The following is a 23184-nucleotide window of genomic DNA, read 5'->3' on the forward strand; positions in this document are numbered from 1 at the left end:
CAGTGCTCATCAAGTTAAAACTCACCGGCGAAGCCACACTTTGGTGGAAGCAATGGTGCAGGGATCAAGGGATCGTAGAGGGATCTGTTACCTGGGAGAAGCTGAAGAAAGCCGTGCAGGGTAGATACTCACCACCTGCATATTGCATCCAGAAAATGAACGAGTTCTACGAGCTAAAACAGCTAGGACTCACTCTTGATGCATACTACTCCAAATTCGTCTCACTTTTAAAGTATGCGCCACAGATGGACATGACACAACAAGTGTCCAAATTTTGTGCGGGCTTAAATCCACTAGTAAATACCCGTCTTGAATCTATGCGTCCATCCGATCTTCAGGATGCACTCATTCGAGCGGCGCCTATAATTCAGGAGGTGCAAGCTAGACCAAGGGGTAATAAAACTTAGTCTTATAATGACCCGAACAGACGAGCATTCAAACCTCAAATGAAGAGAGTTCAAGGTCATAATCAGGGACAAAGAAAGAAAGCTAGGATGAATAACGTCAACAACTTTGTTCCTACTCAAAGTAATGGCCGAAACCTCTGTTGTTTCCACTGCAACGAACCCGGCCACTTCAAGAGGCAATGTCCCAAGCTTGGTGGAGGACATCGCCAAGCGCCTTCCCAAGGAACAGGCCGTGGTCAAGGAGTCTCTACCTGAGGAAGAGGAAGAACCGCCTGCATTGCCAATAGGCAAATGTGCGAAGGAGGGGAAGAAGAAGATCCGACCATGGAAGCAGAATTCGAAAGAGCGACAATCCATGCCGCTTTACACAAGAAAGGGCCGAATCGCCAGTTCTTGGTGATTCAGACACCGTCGGACTATCAAGGTAAAGGTTTCAAAACCTTGATTGATTGTGGCAGTACACATTCCTTTATCTCACCAGCATGTGCAAAAAGATTAGGAATAGCCACAGTAGAAGCACCAACCCTGCTTGTGGAATTGGCAAATGGTCATGAGAAAACTTTTACCAGGCAAACTGCTAAGGTGGAATTCTTTCTGGGAGGAAAGAAGACTTTAGTTAAATTCAGAGTCATGAATTTAGGTATCCATGAGTTTCTACTCGGAATGGATTGGCTTAAGCCCAACGACGGCCACATTCACTGTGGAAAGGGTCAAGTTTCCTTTTGAAACTCTGAAAGGGAATTAGTCACAACTCAAGGAGAGGCAGGAGTTCCAAGAATCCAATTGGCCAAAGTATCTCAGATCATAAAAGGAGTCAGAAAAGGATTACCCGTTTACTTGATCAAACTCAACAAGTTAGATCAAAAGCAAGAGTCTCATGAAGGACCTTCTTGGCTAAAGGAATATGTGGACGTATTCCCTGAAGAGTTGACCGAACTTCCGCCTCAAAGAGAAGTGGATCATGAGATTAGGTTAGTATCTGGAGCTGCGCCAATTGCCAAGAGACCTTATAGAATGTCCATACCAGAAGCAATCCTTCAACTCAAGCAACTCTTAGATCAGGGCTACATCCGACCTAGCAATTCACCGTGGGGAGCTCCAGTACTATTCCAAAAAAAGAAGGATGGGACACTTCGACTATGTATTCCTAGAATAGATGAGCTTCTTGATCGTCTTCAGGGTGCAAAGATCTTCTCCAAGATTGATCTCAGGTCAGGTTACTATCAGATAAGGATCAAGGAAGAAGATATCCCAAAGACGGCCTTCAATACAAGATATGGGCACTTTGAGTTTCTGGTTATGTCATTCGGGCTTACGAATGCACCTGCCATCTTCAATAGATTAATGCAGGATATCTTTAGGCCATATCTTGATGATTTCGTACTTGTCTTCTTCGATGACACTTTAGTCTATTCTAAACAGGAAGAAGATCATGAACCTCAACTTCGGATTGTCCTTGAGACAATGAGGTCACATAAACTGTATGCAAAAATGAAGAAGTGTGCATTCTTCAAGCGTCAAATTGAATATCTGGGATTCATAGTATCATCAGAAGGAATATCAATAGACCCATCCAAGGTCAGAGATGTGCTTGAGTGGCCAATACCAGTATCCGTCAAAGAGATACATAGCTTTCTTGGATTGACAGGATGGTATAGGGTCTTCATCAAAAACTATGCTTTGATTGCAGCACCTTTGACGGATTTACTGAAGAAGCAGACTTCCATTACATGGTCAACTCCCGAACAAAATAGCTTTGAAAGATTGAAGCAAAGTTTGGTATCAGCACCTATTCTAAAACTTCCAGACTTCAATAAGGAGTTCGAGGTAGTAACCGATGCTAGCATTCTTGCCTTGGGGTGTGTACTTATGCAGGAAGGTCATCTAGTAGCGTACTCATCAAGGAAATTTAAGAGTCATGAAAGGAATTATGCTACGAATGATCTGGAATTGCTAGCTGTCATCCATGCTCTAAAGCTTTGGAGACACTACCTGTTGGGTAATAAGTTTACTCTAGTAACTGACCATAAGAATCTCAAATGGATCTTTACCCAGAAGGAGCTCAACATGAGGCAACGTCGGTGGATTGAAATGTTGGAGGAATATGACTTTGAAATCAAGTACTATCCAGGGAAAGAGAATGTAGTTGCCGATGCACTTAGTCGCAAGGCATTCCTAAATTCCCTAATCTTGCAGAATCCATCAACGGCCAGATCTCTAGCTATAAAAGTATCTATGCCAAACAACCCTATACTTGAGCTAGCTAGAGAGGAAGCATGCCACGATTTGGCCTACCAAAAAATGCTAAAGGAAATCTCTACCAAGGAGCAAAATCAAAAGTTGCAAGCTAAGTATTAGGAGTTTTCCATTGATAATGGACTTGTCTACTACAGAACAAGGCTGTGTATACCAGCAAGCCAGTCACTTAAGTAGAAGATAATGTGGGAAGCTCATGATTCCCCTTTCGCAGGACATCCTGGCTATGCTAAAACTCTTAATGCAGTTAGGAAGAGCTACCATTGGGAGAGGCTCAAAGGTGACGTTCTCAAATATGTCACTGAGTGTTTGTCTTGCCAACATATCAAAGCCGAACATATCATGATGCCAGGGAAACTGCAACCGCTTGACATCCCCCAAATGAAATGGGAATTCATCAGTATGGATTTTGTTGTAGGCTTACCCAAAGTCCAGGGAGGATACAACTCCATCATGGTTGTGGTTGACATGCTTACCAAGGTTGCACACCTTATTCCAGTAAAGACAAACTATAAAGCCTCCGACATTGCAAGATTGTTTATCAAGGAGATATTCAAGCTACATGGTTTACCCAGAAGAATCATTAGTGACCGTGATTCTCTCTTCACATCACACTTCTGGAGAGATATCTTTGAAGCTATTGGACTCAACTCTGTTTTAGCACCGCCTACCATCCCCAAACGGATGGCCAAACAGAGTGAGTAAATCAAGTTATCGAGGATATGCTTAGGGCATACTGCTCTCAAGAACCGAAGAGGTGGATTCAATACTTGCCTTTGGTTGAATTTGCCTACAATGCTTCTTACCAATAGAGCATTCAGACGACCCCTTTTCAAGCATTATATGGTCATGGTTGCAGAAGTCCCCTAAACTTCTCAGATCCAACCTTAAGGGTTGAAGCTTCAAGACAGATGTTGGAAGACATGAATGATCAAATAAATTCAATAAGACAAGACATATAAGCGGCCAAGGATAGACAAAAGGCATACGTGGATTTGAAGTGTCAAGAAAGAGTCTTCGAAGAAGGAGACATGGTCTTCATTCACGTACGCCCTAAAAAGAGTTCTCTATCCCTAGGAGATTGCAAGAAGCTAAGTCCAAGGTATTGTGGGCCGTACAAAATCCTCAAATGTCTAGGACCCAATGCTTATAGATTGCAACTCCCTGAGAACCTAAAGATTCACAATGTATTCCATATCAACGTATTGAAAAAATATGTACCCAACCCTAACCATGTACTTGATGACCAACAAATTGTAATGCCTAGTCAAGGAGTCCTTGAACTAAGGCCAGATAGGATCTTAGACGTTAGGGAGAGACAGTTAAGATCCAGAACCTTGAGAGAATGCCTCGTCCAATGGAAAGATTATCCCGAAGAGGATGCCACTTGGATAGAATAAGACACTCAGGAACGAGAAAGCTAAGGATGAGGTGTCCTTTCTTCGTAGAAAGCCATGGAGGGATGTTGTAGTTAACAAGGACTAGATGCCACACTATATAAGAAGTTGAGCGCATACTAAATGGGTTCACGCCATCCATAGCAAGATTGAACCAAAGATTCCTTGGCTAAGAGTGGAAAGGTATAGTCAATGTGGCTCCATGCGCGTAAATGCGCTGATATTCGTTGGACTCCATTTGTGGATCTATTCTATGCATGCCATGTTGTCAAGCTCGCCATACCGGATATACAAAACATGTGACGTATACGGGGGATAAGTGGAAAGTGGTTAAGAAAATTTTTAGGGATGGTTTTCCCTTGCATGTCATGTCCATACCTATGAGCACCGCACTTTGGACATGTCTTCGTAGTCTCGTATTCTCCTCGAAATAGTACGCAATCGTTGATACATGTATGGATGCTGCTGTAGTTCATGCCAAGCTTTCGTAAAACATATCGTGCATCATCACAAGACTTAGGTATGATATTTACAAGTGGTAATATATGAAACGATAGTAACCTAAAAAGAAATCATACAACACCTTGAAAAAGCACAATTGTTTTTTATGATGGTGCTGAAAAGAAATCAATAAAGCATACGTAGAAGGTACCTAAATAACTTAATCACACTCACCTTGCTCCGCCTGTATTTTTCTTACACACTTAGAAGTGCAGGTAGTGTCTCCAAGACAGATACTCGGCACCCATCATATAATGCTATGGAGGCTTCCTCTCTAAGCGGATCAGATGTCTTGACATCCATGGCCATCAATGCATCGATCATTGCCTCCATCTCAGGCTCCAAGATTGTAAGAAAGTTTGGAAGACTGCTTGTCTCCTCTGGTATTGAGAGCATAGATTGGGTAGCCTTCCAAGTGGTGGATTGACTTAAGCACTCCATCCATCGCATACCCACGAACTCTTGTAACTAGCTGTAAAGGGTGCACTCCTCTTTGGGATGAGATGTCACCTCCCTATAATAAATTTTATGGCCATATCCAATGTCTTTGTTTATGATATTCAATTACTTTGCGAATACAATGCATGATTTATATACACTTTTCTTACCGTTTGCTCAAAATCTGAGGTTGCATGATCAATCATCTCTGATTGAAACTTGCTAAAGCATCGTACATGTTCTATAGACAATCGACGTTTTCGTCTAATTGCCAGCTTACATTGAGAGCAAGGACATGGGACACGGTGATTGAGATATGCCTCGCAATTGAAGACTATTATCTTCATCATAAGTTGTATTTCAAGGTGGCAACAACGTATCTCTGAAGAAGATGTTGTGAAGGAATATTGTGACAACATGGTAAAAGATGTAATCCAATTTGGCTATAAGGAAAGGGCCTTTCTCATGTTTCAGATCCTTATTACTTGGAAGTTCCTTTTTCATCAATACTAAATACACTTCACTTTACCCCTCATTTCATGCATATCCATGATATATAAAACTCTCTTGTTTATCCCTCGTTACCATCAGATTTATGATTTGAGCATCACATCACTAATTTTTCCAAGATCCCCTCCACAAAGAGCTATTCCTCTCAATTCTTCTCTTATTTAGCTATAAATATGAGGCATGGGAGGCACAAGGGAGCACAAGGAGACCCTGAGAGGCTGCGAGAGAGAGATAGAATGATAACCCTCCAAGAGATTGCGAGAAGGAGCTTGAGAGAGAGAGAGAGAGAGAGAGAGAGAGGAGTTACCTCGAGAGGTTGCAAGGGAGAGCGTTAGCTCAATTTCCCCTATCTCACTCTTCGACTAAGCCACCTTCTGTTACGCTTTTTTATCTCAAAATCCATTCCTCCTTCGTATCTCTCAAATCTATTTGCAGAGGATGGCCCCTAAGAGAAGAATGTTACGTGTGGATGGGAATCCTACAAGTAGCAATGAAGGTTCGGGCGAAGGCATCACTGTCAATCCAATGACGGTACCGATCATACGCAATGTATTTCCAAATTGATAGATGCTTTCTTTGATTCTCACATGAGATACATTAGGCTCCATACTTTTTCGGGCTAGAATAGGTCATTGAAAAGGATGAATCGCATCTCAAATATTCAAAGATGGAGTTTGCGAAGTTCTTGTATCAAGGGAAGTTAATTGCACCTAGTTGCTTTTCGATGATTCCATGCATAGCATAAGCAGCATATGAGACTCTAAAGTATTAAGCATCGATGAGTCTTTGATTAATCTTTACCTAGGACAATATTGTTTAAGGTTCGCAAATGGACATAGACGATACATACATGGAAGAAATTATGTGAACATTACATCAATGACATGCAACTCCTTACCTTAGGAGAAAGGAAGATAAAATCAAGACAAAATGTTGGATAGTAGGGAAAGGCTAAAAGATAAATTTCACTTAGAGAAGAGGAATAAATTGTAATATATCAAATACTGAAAATTCACCTCCTATTAAGGTTAAAGGGAAAAAAAAATTTCTCTTATCCTCTCGTCGGCGACGGTCGAGAGCTGGAAGGGGAGAAGGGAATAGAAGGGCTAGCAAGCTCCTCGGTGGAGCTTGCTCGGCCTCACGGCCATGCGCACTGACACGAAGGAGAGGGAGGATCCCCCTCCCCTCCTATTTAAACCAAGCATCGTGAGGTGAGTGGGGCGGCCATTCTGAAATACCGCGGGCTGAAGAGAGGGAAGGCAGATGACGGTGTTGCCAGACGTGAGGGAAGAGAGGGTTCTTTGAGTGCCGTCAAGGACTAAAAGAAGGAGGGAGGAGCCGCCACCTTCGTTCGCCGTGGACAGACGGTCCTCTCACACCCCCCCACGTAATCTTCTGGAAGTTCCGAAGCTTCCAAGGGGGGGGCCTCCTTAACCCCCCTTCTTGTGCCTCATCAAATCCCCTCCCCCCCGGGTTTAAAATCCTCTTAAGCCCCCTTTCACCCCCCCATGCTAAAACCCCTTTCCCCTGGATTTAAAACCCTCACCCCCCTGTGTTTTAAGCCCCCTCTCCCATGGTGTTGGAACCCCCATGTTTAACCCTTAGACCCCATTCCCTTGGCCTCAAAAAACCACCATCCCCCCTCCCCCCCCCCGTGTTAAACTCATTAGCCTTTTGTCTTGGGCTTTATAAGCCCCTTTTTCCTCCCCGTGCTTTAATACTCACTTAGCCCCCTTTTCCGTGGATTTGGAATCACCCCCCCTCCATGTTTAAACCCTTGGCCCCCTTCCCTTGTGCCATTTTAGAACCCCCTGTGTCTTAAAAAAAACCCCTTAGGGCCCCTTCCTGTGGGATTGGAGATTTTTCCCCCAAAAAAGGGTTTTGACCTTAGAGGTCTTATCTCCCCGGTTTTTATTTCCTCTTTAGGGCCCTTGTTCATTATAACCTTCGGGACTACCCCCCCTTATATCTTCTCCTAAGGCCTCCTTAGGCCCCCTTTTTCAATAGCCTTTAAGGCTACTTTTTCCCCCCCCCTTGGAGTTCCTTCCGTAGGATTCTATAAGGCCCTTTTTTCCCAAGAGAATTTGTCCTTAGCCTTTCCTTTCAAACTCGCAAAATACCTTGGAGTTTTGTTCTTCTTCCCCACTCGTAAAAGAGAAGAGAGTGTTGAGGGCTTTTTAACACCTTCCTTTCCCGCTCAAAAGCCTCGAGGGAGCCTTCTAAAAAAAAACAGACGGTGCAAGGGAGCGACGATGGAATTCCAAGGAGGAGTTGTAAAGGTGCTTCCACGTCCGAAAAACTACAATTGCGATGCCTCCTAAGAAAGTCCAAGGCGTAGCCACGGGAGGGTCATCTCCGGGCATCCACGTGGATATCTCACTCCAAACCCAGGTTTTCCTTCCTAATTTTTATTTGATATTGTTGTAATTCAATCATGCAAGGTTAATTGTTAGAAATAGGATATATTTTTGTCCTCGTTGTTCACGATGAAGGAACTTAGTCATTAATACATTTAATGGAACATGCAAAATAAAGAAAGCATAAACGCATTTCTAGCAAATAGCTTTATGCATTGAAATGAATTATAAGCTAGATTATTATCCATTGAAGTAGTATACTTCGATTAAGCCTAGAAGTATAAACTGCATCTCGTACTATTAATCCATATCCTCTTTGCAATGAATCATCATGGAAAGTGCAAGCATGAAATGATTCTTACGATGCATAAACTCTAGGAAAATATCGTTTGTCAACAACATAAATTATCAAGTAAAAGGTTGCTTGTTTAGCATGAATTTTGTTTGCAAAGTGTAGAAAAATTATTTGGAATTAACCTAACCTCAAATCGATAAAGTTTAGGATTGAAAAATCAATTTACGCATAGACAACAAATCATGTGGAAGTAATCTTAAAATTATCTTCTAGAGTTAACCAATTTGGCATAAACTTAAAACACCTAAGCTGTGAAATACTCATTGGGAATGAGTTAAATTCCAAGAAATGCCTATACCTTAAATACTTGCCCACATTCACTGAATGTAGGGACAGTGAATTGTAATCGTAAAAGGAACTAGGGTTTGTCCCTGAGAATCTTACAAAGATTAAGCTTGGAAACCCTAGGTCTAATGAGTCAGCTTAAAGAACCTAAAACAGATTGTTTCGTGACTCCATAGTCTCATAGTTCAATGCTGCACTTGCGCAACAAGTGCGGAGTCATATGATCTTGTGATTGGATCAGAATGGAATGGCCAAGTTCTCTTAATGAAGTTGGCATGTCCTTACGCAAGTTATCTTGCAAGAGGATGAATAATCATCCTAATTTAGTATCCTTCTTGTAAGGAAGATTGTTTGGAAACTAAAGACCAACCGATAAACTTAAGGTTTGACCAAGTCGGGTTAATGGGGTATGCCCTAACCCACGATATAGGGGATTTTGCCAAATTGCAAGTTATCCTGGATCGAGTGCTGGACGCATTCGAAAGGAAGGATTCATTCCTTAGCAGTTTGCCAACAAAAATGATCAATGGAAATGTTTGTGCTTGCTATAGATTTTAGAGCACTGTTTGGCTTTGTTTGATCAATGAATTAAAAGATAAATGAATATCTATACTTCAGGTTGAAGGCGTGAAGGGAGAGGCAGCTTCAGTTACCCTCGACTGCCTGCCTAACTCTAACCAAGGGGGTTGTTGACCGCACCAGGAAAGTGGATTGAACCCGTCACGAGAGGTCTCTCCGTTGAGCGCTACTTGGAGCAGGAGGACGCTTGGGTGCGAGGGGGTGATCTGGCCGTAAATCCCTCGCCTTCCGGGTCCTGCACAAGAGGCTAACGTGACTCGGGATTGGATCTCGAGGCCCACATACTAGTCTACGGGTGGAAAATTGGAATAGTAATCCCTGTGGATTGTTGGATAGCCTTCAGGCGGATTGTGGATAAGCCTACGGGCTGGAATCTTTGTATTTCAAAGATAAATATAGTAACCTGTTAATAAGGAACTTGTCTGATATTGTTTTTCTATGTCAAGTGATAAGATTACGTGAAAGAACCAGTGCCTAACGAGTTAATTAAAGAAGCTAGTTGTTACATGTCAAACTAATGTGTTAGATAATTAAATAACTAAAACAACCCGAGGAAAGTGCGGAGGATGGGCCATAGGTCCGTCCTACAGATGGGTGGTCCCGGTTGGTTGGGAAATTTTCTCAAATCATGATGGACAGAAAGAAAATCGTCAAAGAACATGAGCAACAAAAGTGTTGACCTAGAGTTATATTTGAACCCGATTTACGCTTTTTTAGGCGAACGGAATGGGACTATGCCTTATGGCAGAGAGGTTGAGCTTTGCATCCCTCTCGTTTCCCATTCCCCTTGAACCAAGTGCAGCGTGAATCAACTTCGGACCTGGCGTTTCTGCGTAAAGTAGTTCGCTTGGGTCTGACGGTAGTTGCTGTTAGGAAATGACCAATTAGGAAAACCCTAATTCAGGTCGATCCTAAGTGGGAATGGCCGGAATAGTTCCGCTACGTGGCAGACATGGAAAGCCCTAGATCTCAAACCCCGTAACATTCCATGGGAGTGCCGGGCGAAGCTTTCTAGACATCCTTTCCGATGGACTGCTAAGACATGTCCTCAAAATACAAGTGGACACGTTACATAAATTCTCTTGCTAGATTGATTAGTTCACATGGGAATGATAGGACTTATGTCATGTACAATATCAGAACCCTTAGCATATGCCTTAGCCGAAAAAAGGGAAATTGCTATCGCATCTATTCTTGCAATGCTTTGAAAAGAATACCATTGTTTTGTTGGTTAATTGAACAACATGCTAAATGATTTTACAATCAACTGATTGTTGGATTGTAGTTTGGATGATTATTCCAATTACTTGTGTTTGTTTGATGGTAAATGCATGGGACGGGTCTGTGATGACAAGTTGCCATGGGAATAAAGGAATGTTTTCTTAGACAATGATATTAGGGATGAATGCCTTGATATTGCTTGATTCTTAATTGTGCTCCATCCACTACATACCACCCCTAGATAGATAGCCACACTGAAAGAGTAAATAAATTGCTTGAGACATACTTATGGCTCTTTTGCAATGATGTACATCACAGTTGGGATACATAGCTCCACTTTGTTGAGTTTGCCTATAATAAATCCACCCACTCTAGCATTGGGGTTTCCCTTTTGAGGCATTATATAGGTATAAGGTTCCCTTCCCTACACTCTTATTCAATGATAAGATCAATGCTTAGAGAAAAGCTGAGTCGGATCATATGTAGGCTGCCTGCTTTAGCAATGCAGAGTGAATCTTCAAAAGGCACAAACTCACATGGAACTCTAATGCTGATGAGGAAAGAAGATATTTGGAATTCCAAGAAGGGGAACTGGTTCTCTTGAAAGTGCCTAAGTTTTGTTACTTCACTCTCAAAGAGGGAAAAAATAACCAACTAACCCACCATTTCTATGGCCCCTATCAAATCCTTACGAGAGTTGGTGGCTTACCCTAATAGTTAGAGCTTTCCCCTACTATCAAGCTTCACAATGTGTTTCATGTTAGCTAGTTGAAGCCCTTCATTGGCACCTATGTGACCTATGTGGAAGAGCTCCCCCCCATAGACGAAGAAGGTATCATTCACTATCTCCTTGAGGCAATCATTAGGCAACTAGACACCTAAGATCTTGATCCATGAAGGAGTACTTCATCAAATGGCAAGGTTTCTACCCCGGGAAGAAGCCTCTTGGTGCCCAGCCACTATTGTCAATGAATTTCCTTACCTTCAAGATTCCCAATCAGCTGAAGACTAACTAGTTATGCCCCCATCTGACAACCCCTTGCTTGCAAACTAACACTATTTTAGAATAGTTTTGTGCTTTCTTCCCTCTTTCATCTCTTTGCTTTCAACCTTGCTTCCTTCTTCTTTCTCCCATGTTTCCTCTCTTTCTCTCTCCTCTTCTAGTCTTTCTTTCTCTTCTTCCTTCTCTCATTTTCTCTCTTCAACTCATTCTCCTTTCTTCTTTTGGCTTTGATTTAGTACATCTTTGGTCTATCTATCTATCCATTTGCAATGTTAGTATGGGACTATAAGTTGGTATAAAAGGTGTATTGAGTTCACCATGCATAGAAATCTATCAACAAATATAGAGGTCACACACATCTATATTATGGTAGTAAATAGAGAAGTTTTATTTGCCATCACTTACCTCTTTTCTGTAACTCCTAATAATTCCCCGTGGAGGTTAGTCATAAATATATGTATGCATCACATGAATTCAACATAAGGAATTTCAAAAATACAATTTTTACACAGTTTTTACATATAGAAGGGTCCCATATAAAGGGGTTACTTATAGATTGAATAGAAAAGGATAATGTTTGATTAAGGAAAAATTCAAATATAAGGATATTTATAAATAGGCCTTGAACGAATGTGATATAGAGAATATAGATATAGTGAATTTTCCAAAAATAATTCCCATTCTTTGATGGATATATACTTACGAATTTTTTTAAAGTTGTAATTAAAAAACTTCTTTTGTAAATATAATCCAATAAATTTCACTAAATATAATACCCTTTGTTGATAAGAAATGCAACAATTATGTAAATAATTTTAGGGATTGCAATTTGAAGACTACACAGACTACGTTTATGACAAGTTTGAATCATCATGCAGGATTGATCACGTGGGAACAAGGAAATACAAGCTCATCTTCAATGGACAACTGGCATGTGGAAGGGCATGGTATGAGATTCATTGAATCCCAAATACATCTGTTACAGGTACAAAACACAAATTGAGCATGTACAAGCCACCAAAAGAATGTGGAATATTACTAGTTGTAACAAGTGAAAGATGTGTCAAACTTTCTTTTCTATCCAAAACAAATTCAAATTCCAATTCCATTTGGGTATCACTCACACTATTCAAGCAAGAGAGCTTTGGCCTTGCATGTCCTACCTTCTAAGGATATTGATGTGCTTAGCATTCCTGAAATTTAGAGAGAACATAGAGTGATGATATGAATAGAAGGCAATACGATGTGTGTTGGAACAAGGCTTATATTATTGGCTTTTCCATATGATGTGATAAAATTTGAAGTCCTGAAATCCATTTTGATCTCATTACCCTCCCTCATGCACATCTAATGATAGCTAGAGTGTAGATGAATCTTAGTGAAGAACAGTGCCTCTTTTAGCTCATCCAAAAAGTAATCAATCTGTTGGATGGGGTATTGGTTCTTAACTATGATATTATTCAAGTCTCTCTAGTCAATGCACATGTTGGAAAGAGCCATCTTTCTTTTTGACTAGTAGGACCAGAGATGTGTAAGGCAACAAAATTAGTTTAATAAACCCCATCTTAAGTAACTCTTTAAATTGCTTTGCAACTTCTTTATGTTCACACTTGGAGAGTATATAATCTAGCTTGGAATGGGACTCTAAATCAAGTGAGTGGTCCACTTGTCTCGTAAGAGAATGGCTATAGGCATCTGAAATAAATTATTATACTCCTCAAGTAAAGCCTTCAAGCCTAAATTCTAAGATAGTTTCGTAGGATGATTTAAATTTTCCATATTTAAGTTCAAGACAGATTTGTGAACATTTCTTTAACTCCCTTTTGAGTTGCTTTGCTATAATTAGCAAGTTTTCTCCCTTTTGATGGCAAGAAGATTATGTAAAAAAATCAAATGTAAAGTAGAGTAGATATGTTGTGGAGCGAAAATAATTCACTCCCCTCTACAGTTGTTGAATCCTTAAGGCAAGATTTCTATTTGAAGATGCAAGCAATTTTGGTCGCAATATCCAGACTCGAATCAAAATTTGCAATGCATAATCGGTTTTAAATGAGAAAATGAAACAATATAGAGTACTTAGAGAAGAGTAGGGGGACACAACCACCAATGATTAGGGTCACCAACCTTGTAGTAAGAGAGGGGAGACATGAGCACAAATAAAAATGTAGAAGGTTAGGGGATGCAAAATATGCAACTGTAAAAATCCAACAAAGAAAACACTTAGGTCAGAGAGTTGTGTGGAAGACAAAGGGAGGGGAAATGAAACTTATTTTGAAAAACATCATGTTTATTTGCAAAGATTGACCTCGTAAAAGGGATCATTTAATGTATCACACTATTAGAATTATCATAACTTGTTACGGAAAGGAGTAGATTTATATCTTATTTTTGTAACTATTTTTTATTTTCTTAAAAGATTTCAAATTGTGATTATTTCAAAAATCACATAATGGCTATACCATTGTTTCGAGGGACCCCGCCACATAGGGAGCGTTGGCCCCATACCCCACGGGGAATGTTACCCTCCTGGACCCCCTATGGCGAGGGACATTGCCCCCCCAAATCCCCACTGGGGAGTGCTGCCCCTCAGACCAGTTGTTGGAAGCGTTGCCCCAAACCCTCAGAAGGAGGCACTCCTCGGGAGGGTCACTCATAAATATATATATATATAACCTAAGTTCAAAATAAGGGGTTTTTAAAAAACCACTTTTGTACATTTCTAAACATACATAAGGGTGTCATACGAAGGGCTTACTTACAAATTGAATAGAAAAGGGTTGTGTTTTATTCAAGAAAAATTCATAGATTAGGATATTTATAGATAGGCCATGAATACACATTATATAGAGAATATATATGTAGTGAACCCCTCGAGGGGGGTGTTGCCCCCCAAACCCCCCATTGGGCCAGTGTATTCCCCAATCCCCCATCGGGGTAGTACCCTGAACCCCCACTGATTGGGGGTGTTGCCCCCAAACCCCCATTGAGGAGGCTCCCTCTAGACTCTCACTAGAGGTGTTTCTCCGAGATGTCCCCCCTCCCCCTTAAGAACCCAGAATTTGGATACTACCCCTATTTCCACAATTAGAGATATTTCCCTATCCTACCCTGCTAGAGATTCTCCTCTCGAACTGCCACTTAGGTGGCTTCAAAATCCTCAATGACATTACAGATTATATACTAGACACATTAAATATACATAATATTATAGAATATTATTTTATATATTTGAATTATATTTATTAATTATTGATAAAAGTAAATTAAAATATATTTTGATACTATAATTCATAATATGCATATACAATATATTGGTATAATATGATACAATTTTACGATTATGAGAAGAAGTAGGTACTATAATATCTATAAATATTTAATCATGATACAAATTACATTTCCTTCTCAAATAGCTTCTAATTGATGGTGAAATTTCCTCAATCTTTATAGTTTCATGTCATAGAGAATGAAATCTCCTATTCTTTGGAGGTCCTTGTGGTTTCAACATTTAATCACGAGGTCAATGTCTCTCATAAAATATGTTTATCCTTGTTGTCATGTTGAATACGTGTAATAAAGGTTTTGATCATTTGATCAAATATTTTCTTATAAGACTGTTTATCCTTGTTTGACCATCTGGCTAAATCTTGTTCTATGGACATCATAAAAATTTATTTCTTCTTGCTATCATCTAGGTTACATAGAATACACAATTTGACTATATGGCTAACTCTTTTATTATGAATATCACAAGGAATTTTAATCCTAAGTCTTGTATAAAATACTTTTGATAGAGGTTTTGACCATCTCGCTAAATCTTTTTCCATAAAGATCACTACAAGATACACTCTACATACTGACATTCATAGTGATGCAAATTTTCATTAAAAAGAATTTCCTCGTCATCGCTGAAAGCATCTCTAGAAATTCCTTGTAGAGGGTGTTGCTATTTGCATCGTCCTCTATTAGTGTTGCAATAAGCGATACTAATAGCGATGCTTTGTGACGCTAATAGTGATGTGTACAATAAATTAGCAACGCAAATATTGACGATTAGAGAGGAAAAAATTTTTTTTGGCAGGGGAGCAACCTGCCCTGCTACCCATAGCACCATGTGATGTATATTATTTTGCAAAGCATTTCTATATTGGATATGCAATTGTCGCCAAGACAGATGTAAAAACTACTTATAACCACAAGAATGATAACTCATTAAATAAGTACAAGACTAGTGATAAGAACTCAAGAAATTACATAGAACCATGGAGAGGAGAGCCAAAACAAACATGAATGTCTATATGTAAATATCACAAAGTGTGATTTTATACAAAGGATGATAAGTACATCAAGGGAATGCTATATGGGAGAGGGCTGCATAAATCATAGGAAAAAAAAAAGATGATGTGTGCTCCATGAATCCAAGCTCATGCCCTACAGATCCTTGCCGTTTGAAAGCTCATCCATACATAAAGGAGCATCAAATGGACTTTGGAAAATTAAACAAGGAGACAATTAGTTCCCTGTACATAATGCATCATTAAAAATTTAGTGACTATTAACAAGAAAGAGGATTGACTTTCTATGCCACCATGTGCATACAATCTATCGATAAGTGTAGTGAGACCGTGTCTCTTTGCATATCCAGTCTTCGAATCTCTAGGATCATGGTTTGTGATGGAGTGTTGCAAAGAAAATAGAAGAGCATTGTTAGAAACATGATTCTTAGTATAAGTGATATTCCAAATAAGAAAGTGAGAAGAACCAATAGAAAACTTACAAAGTCCTCCAGATAAGTCCTATGGTCACCTACTCCCCAGATGATACATGACCCCTGCCTCCAATCGTGCCCTCCTTGTCTTGTGCTGTCGGCGGCACCATCGTCTTGGAGAATTACCCTCCTCCCCTCATTCATGATTACAACACCTATATCCTATCATCTACAAGGGAGGTAGTCGTACCCTACTGGGATATGTCTAATGTGTGGCCTCTTCCATTTGCGACCATGTTCCTGGGCATAAGCTAGAGACCTTTGTATGTATGGCATACATGTAGGGATAATATCTCTCAGAGTAGCACCCATAGGGGTGCCACCACCTGCGGGGGCAACTGAGCAAAATCGGGAGTCACGGGAATAGATGTCCCTATAGGTTTGACAAATCCTAGAGGTGACATGTATCCAAAAGATCAATAAGAGGGAGACACTGCATCAGTGCCTCCACAACACTTACTTGAGCCATCCTCTCTGGAACCGGTATATGAGATCAAGGAGTAGTGATCCTCACTAGAATTCACCAGGGGCTCACATCATTTGCATCTTTGTAACACCCCCTAGAATCACTCCCTCCATCCGAGGACAGTCGAGAGCATCGACCTCATCTACCTACTAGAAATTGAAGCATCAGAACATGCCAAAGTAGACCTCACAAAATGGCCTAATGATGTCCGTGATAGCTCCTAGTTCGCCATATCTCTAAATCATACCATCTGATCTAGAGACATGATCTAGAGACATACCTGTGAATATCTCGTTCAACTCCTCATCCATCATCCCTACACTCATCGTGCTCTCTTGGTATCATCACAGGTAACCTGCATAGAAAGAAAATGATGTTAGCATAATCAGTATAAAGATTTAGGTAAAGCATGATAATATAACTCTTAAAAAAATGATATTAATTAAAATGCATATACCAAAGTACCCTTAAAAGAGAATCATCAATGAATTGAGTAAGCGCATGCAAATAGGACTCGGCATATGGCTCCATGTCAATCTCCTGGCAGAGCTTCACATACACTCAAAGGTCTAAAAGAGGAGTCCACTTTGCTATCCAAAATTTATTGGCCTCATGTCTCTTTGTCTAGGTTACCCATGCGTGTCTCCCTTGCATACTCCAAGCCATCTTTGCCCTCCACCCTCCGCAATATCGACCCCTCGACCTGCATACTCTTCTCGTCTATGCTAGGAACATTGCATTCATCATACACTTATGCACTCCAAGGAGTTGACGCGGCACAATATATTACCATCACTACAACAGAAACGAGGCATAGACGCGCATGTTAGACGTGCAAAGTCGGGCGCGTCTATCAGTGCGTCTATATGTGCGTGTAAAAGAGCGTGTAAATAGACGCGAATTTTGCGTCTATATATCTGCGTAAATAGACGCCAATATAGATGCGCCTGCAGATGCACAATTATTTAACCACCTGAAATTGGACTTAATATAATAAAAAAAACCAGAGTTAATAATTATTTAACCACCTGAAATTGATTCTTGAGTATGTACGTGTGCGCATGATAAAAACCATAGAATTAAGAATACACATTGAATCATTGAATAAAAAAAGCAGAGTTAATAATTATTTTTGCATTGCTCTTCAATGAATGGAAGTTCCTCCACTTGACAAGCCTGATATAAGTAATTAGTGGCAAGCGATAGAAACCTTATTATACAATTAGTAGCAAGCATTGAAATATGTATCTCCTAATTTCTCTACTTGAAGTTGATAAAAACTACTTCCTTTCTATTATGGAAAATTCAATTTAGCTTTAAACTTGACTATTAATTCTTGAGTATGCACGTGTGCGCATGATAAAAACCATAGAATTAAGAATACACATTGAATCATTAAGCAAATTAAGTATGTTACAGTGAATGATCCACCTCATCTTCAATGAGATCAGCCCTTGCTAAACTATCTACTTCTAGGTCTATGTTACCAAGAGGTAACGAAACAAATAAGTCTATCCCACTATTAGATGTGTTGCTATATTGCTCAATAACTTCATCAATATCATCGACAATCACATTATTGTCTTCTTTTGCGTTTCCTTGAACATCCTCGCGAGGTTCATCTTGTACTATATCACGCATATCATCCATTATGGTATCATCATGTACATCATCATTAATTGTTGGATTGTCATCTGCTATCTCCATGTCAGTAATATTACCATATATTGGTTTTGAACGATTATATATAGGGATGGCATATCACCATCGGTTATTGTTTACCATTGGATGATACACAACCTATATTTGAAAAAAAAAGCAAGAAACTTAAATACTTATTATATTGTGTATATGTATCACATGTATACATATTAAAAAATTAGCTTTTGCATATATACCTACTCGCATTGTTGAGGTAGTACTAATGTGTCATTCTCATTTTGGTGAAATTTTGTAGAGTCAATGATTACAAAACCACTTGGATGATGTCTGATTGTGCAATGCTCACCATTTGTTACCACTTCTTTAAAGTACTTCACATCTAGTACATATATAAAGAATCGTCTGAAGTCAAGCTTCAGAATATCTTGGATCAAGCCTCAATAACCTTCCATGGTACCATTGGCATCCTCGAAGTGAGCAAGGACACCACAATCTTGTGTATTTCTCTTTTCATCTATATGTTGAGTTCGAAGATGTTTACCCTCACACCAAATAGCATTGAATAATGTGCACTAGTAGTAAAAGATAAAAGATCAAACATGTCAATTATTTATATAAAATATAACTTATAGAAACAAATTAATTGATACTATGTCTCACCTTTGATAAGCAACCTCGTGCGTATTCCCACTCTTCTTGAGATATATTAATTTCCTCCTCTTTTTCCATTCTCTCCATTTTCTCATGTAACCAATCTATATCAATATGACGTGGGAGCGCATTTAGATGATCTAGAAATGAGACCTTACGTCCATATCTGGTGCGAAATGCTTGTCTTTTGCTTTTTCTTCTTGCCCTTGCTTCATTATATAGTGTCACCCATTTGCTCATTACATCACTATTGAGCACACAAAAACTATTTAACTTACGAAGTTCTTCTTTTGTTAGCACTTTACTCATTCCTTTTCCTTGAGGTATTATAGAGGTCATCCTCAAGGCTTCATCATCTTTCCATAGTTGTGGTTGAGAGGGGTCCACTTCAGCAAGATATTCAGAGATATAAACAAGGGATGATTGCACTAACCAACCGTCAGCCATGCTTCCCTCAGGCCGTGCTTTTTGCCTCACAAAATCTTTCAAGGTTTTCATGAAGCGCTCAAGAAAAAACATCCACCTTGCATGAACTGCCCCACAAAGTATGATCTCATCAATCAAATGTACAAGTAAATGTAATTGAGTAGTCAAAATGGATCGAGGAAAAATTTCCTCCACCAAACAAACCATCTCAACAGATAATACTCGAGCATCTTGCAATGTGTTTGGATTAATTTCCTTCGAGCTCACGTATCTCTCAGGATGTATTTGACAAATATTTATTTTTGTGTAGAAATTAAAAGATATATAATGAAAAAATACAATGTATACACACCTCACAAGCTCTCCCATCTTATAAATGATATCACATACATCTTTGGATACACAATGGGATATGCTAGTAGGAACTACGAACTGAATGTAAATAATATTCATAGATCAAATGATTAGTTGAGGAAAAAGTCATCATACCCCAAAGTTTACACATAGTTACTCCACTAATTACTATATTCATGGTTAGAGATACCCTTACTTGAATCATTTTGTGCCAATCGTGGGACTTCAAACCGGATAGTTGCTCCACACCTCTTTTCTTTTTCTTTATGAAGGCTCTCTTGAGACATCTCATACATCCTGTGGGTGTTTGAAAGCTACATATTTGTTCCTTCACTATTTTTTCCTCGTTCTTTGACAATATCCAAGGTGCATGGGGTAGCTCAATCTTTCCTCTGGGTCCAATGCATGGCCAGGCTCGTCTCATACGACCAATGTTACATAAATCCTCCCTTACATTGACTGAATCACGAGCCCCTATCAAGTGATCCCATAATGTAGATACAACATTTTTGAATATGTGCATGGGGTCCAACAGGTGATTGATCTTGAGTTCAGTCCAGTATGAAAGACAGAAAAATATAGAGAACCTAACAAATAAACAATATATTATGTAAACAATTCATCATGCTAAATACTTTAAAGTCAATCGAGAGAAATGCACTTCTTACCGACTCATGCCGAGTGGAGGGTGGCTATCGGCATTAATCCATCTCTCCTTCCAATCTCGAATGGTTAGAGATTGTGGAGTCATTCCATTATTCGGGAGAACATATTTGGGATGGTCAATAGGAAGAAATCGATGATGATTGTCGTAGATAACCTTCTTTAAACGTGCCGGCCTAGAGGAAACTAGAGAGGGACCACAAATAGGACATGCATGATATCCTGATATGGTTAAACCTGAACAAACAAGTGAATTAATAAAATGCAATTGATTCAAGTCTTGAATTTCAAATATAGAGTTATATACATGTACCTGAACACTCTCCATATCCTGGAAATTCATGCATGGTCCACAACAACATGGCCTTCAATGTGAAATCTCTAGAGGATGCAGATGCGCTTGTATCTTGCACCTCAATACCTTCCCATAACATTTCTAACTCTTCAATCAAAGGCTATAAGTAACTGTCCATGTTTTTTACCTTGTGCTTTCCAGGAATCAGAAGGGACAACATTACATGTCCCTTTTTAATTGCCATGGATGGAAGAATATTATAGTTCACCAATACCACTGGCCATACACTGTATGATGTCGCAAAACCTTACGAGGCACATCCATTGACCTCATCTCCACTTCGTATCTTGATTCGCCACAAACAAGACACTCTCGTGCGAACTCATGAATCCCACGAAATAAGACACAATCATTGACACATGCATGGATCTTGACATAATCGAGGCCTCCCAGAGATGTCAAGTAATGTCTTGCTTGCTCTCCCTTAGTTGGCAATTTGTTTCCTTTTGGAAGCATTTGTGATAATAAACTACATATATTTTTAAAAGTGAGTTAAAAAACCACCAACATATATTTCTGTCTGATTTCAAAATAGAACAGTTAATATTATATTATTTTAAAGCCAAACTGAATTGATACCTACTTCAATAATGCATCCAAACTGATATTACTCCATCCATAAATTGTTTGCAAGTTAAGTATCTCGAGGGATGCACGAAGAATGGAGTACGTACAACCTTCATACAACGGAGTAGATGACACTACATATAGTTGATCATTTGGATTCGTAGAGTGACCTTCTCCCTGAATCGGTTGCGAAAACAGATGGTGTGCCATGTTTTCCAAAATCTCATCCTCTACGACTTGATGGGGCATTTCATGAGGGCTACTATCATGGTCGTCAGTCTCCACTCTTCTTGAAGACTCTGCCTCCTCGCGTCGACGTTTTGCAGCCTCTGGATGGCCGGGAGGGAGCATCTGAGGATGTGGCACCGCATTCTACTCAACCACAAAAGGGAGTTTCATGTACATTCATATATATTGAGTAACATAGACTAGAAATCTTAGTGTTAAAAAAAAACAATGAATACCGGTGATTTTTCTCGGTCCCATTCTCCATACAAGCTAAGGTGTGACATTGCAATTCAACGTGCTCGAAAAATATACCCTCGATAATGATCACACATGCATTTAATTTTTCATCGTAGCCATGCATCTCGATTATGAAGACCTAATGTCTCATTCTCACTTGAGGATGTGCTTGTTGACTTATCAGCATGCACCGCACTAGGTGATGACGACGACATGATTAAACCTAATTCATGACAACATCAAAATATTTGTTATTCATCAAAAACTTCAAGCTGGCATATTAATTATTCTAATATCTCAATTTTAAATACACAAAACTCATCATAAATACATTAAAACTTATGATAAGAATTCACTATCAAAACTTATCTTAAAAACAAAAAATTATGATAAAATCTAAATGCGCGTCTATATTTGCGTTTACGTACGCATCTATTTTGGCGTCTATATGTGCGTCTACGTTCGCATCTACACGCATGTTTACGTAAACTTAGACGTGCATATACACGCCAAAATAGATGCACACGTCAAAATTTAAAACATACTTAAATCATTTCTATTCAAACTGCACCAGTCCTTTCCTGTGTTTTTTGCAGTTTTGAAGCTCGAGTTTAGCCGACATGCAGTCTCTTCATGCCTCACCTCCTCATGACTCACCTCTTCTTTTATTTCAAACACACAAGAAGGGAAAAAGGAAAGCCAAGGAGAGGAAGAAAGAGAGAACAAAAGAGAGGAGAACAAGAGGAAGAAGAAGCAGCAAGCAAGCAAGCAAGCATCAAGGGAGAGTAACTTACCAAGGAGAGGAAGAAGGAGAAGGAAGAAGCGCCACCACCGGCCACACCAAACACCTAAGGTGATTCCTCTTTCTCTCTCTCTCTCTATCTCTCTGTGTATTAGGATTTGTGTATTAGGATTCTGATTCCATTAAGTATTGCATTTTGTAAATCATGAATGGCGTTCGGTCGAACTGAAATCAGCCGACTGAGCACGTCTGCAAGCGCATCTACATTTTAGTGTAGACGCAGGGACAGACGCACAGAAATGTTTTCTCTCATTGCGTTTGAGGCCGCATCTCCAGGAGTGTGTACTCTGCAGCCTACATGCGTGCAACAGAAGCATTGACCTAGAAACCGCGTCTGATAGCGCATCTATACTGCATCTCAAATGCAGATATAGACGTGCTCTGTATACAGAGGGTTGACTTTAGGAACGCGTCTGAGAGCGCGTCTATACTGAAATTTAGACGTGGTTATACATGCACCAGCGCTGATAAAACACAATTTTCATTACCTAAAACAATATATTTTTGCAATGATGAATGTGACCAATCCCATGTTTGTGTTTATCAGTTTTCTTGTTTATGAGAAGCATTAGCACTTAAGTTTTATGCTCAATATCTAAAGAAAGCTAGATTATTAGCACTTTCAACACTACAACAAAAAGGGTTCATAGACGTGCTTGTAGACGCAATATTTAAATTGTGAAAAAAAATGTCGGG

This window comes from Lygodium microphyllum, chromosome 20, assembly GCF_053477565.2.
Source record: "Lygodium microphyllum isolate KBCC chromosome 20, Lygodium_microphyllum_v1.1.10, whole genome shotgun sequence".
NCBI classification, from domain to species: Eukaryota; Viridiplantae; Streptophyta; class Polypodiopsida; order Schizaeales; family Lygodiaceae; genus Lygodium; species Lygodium microphyllum.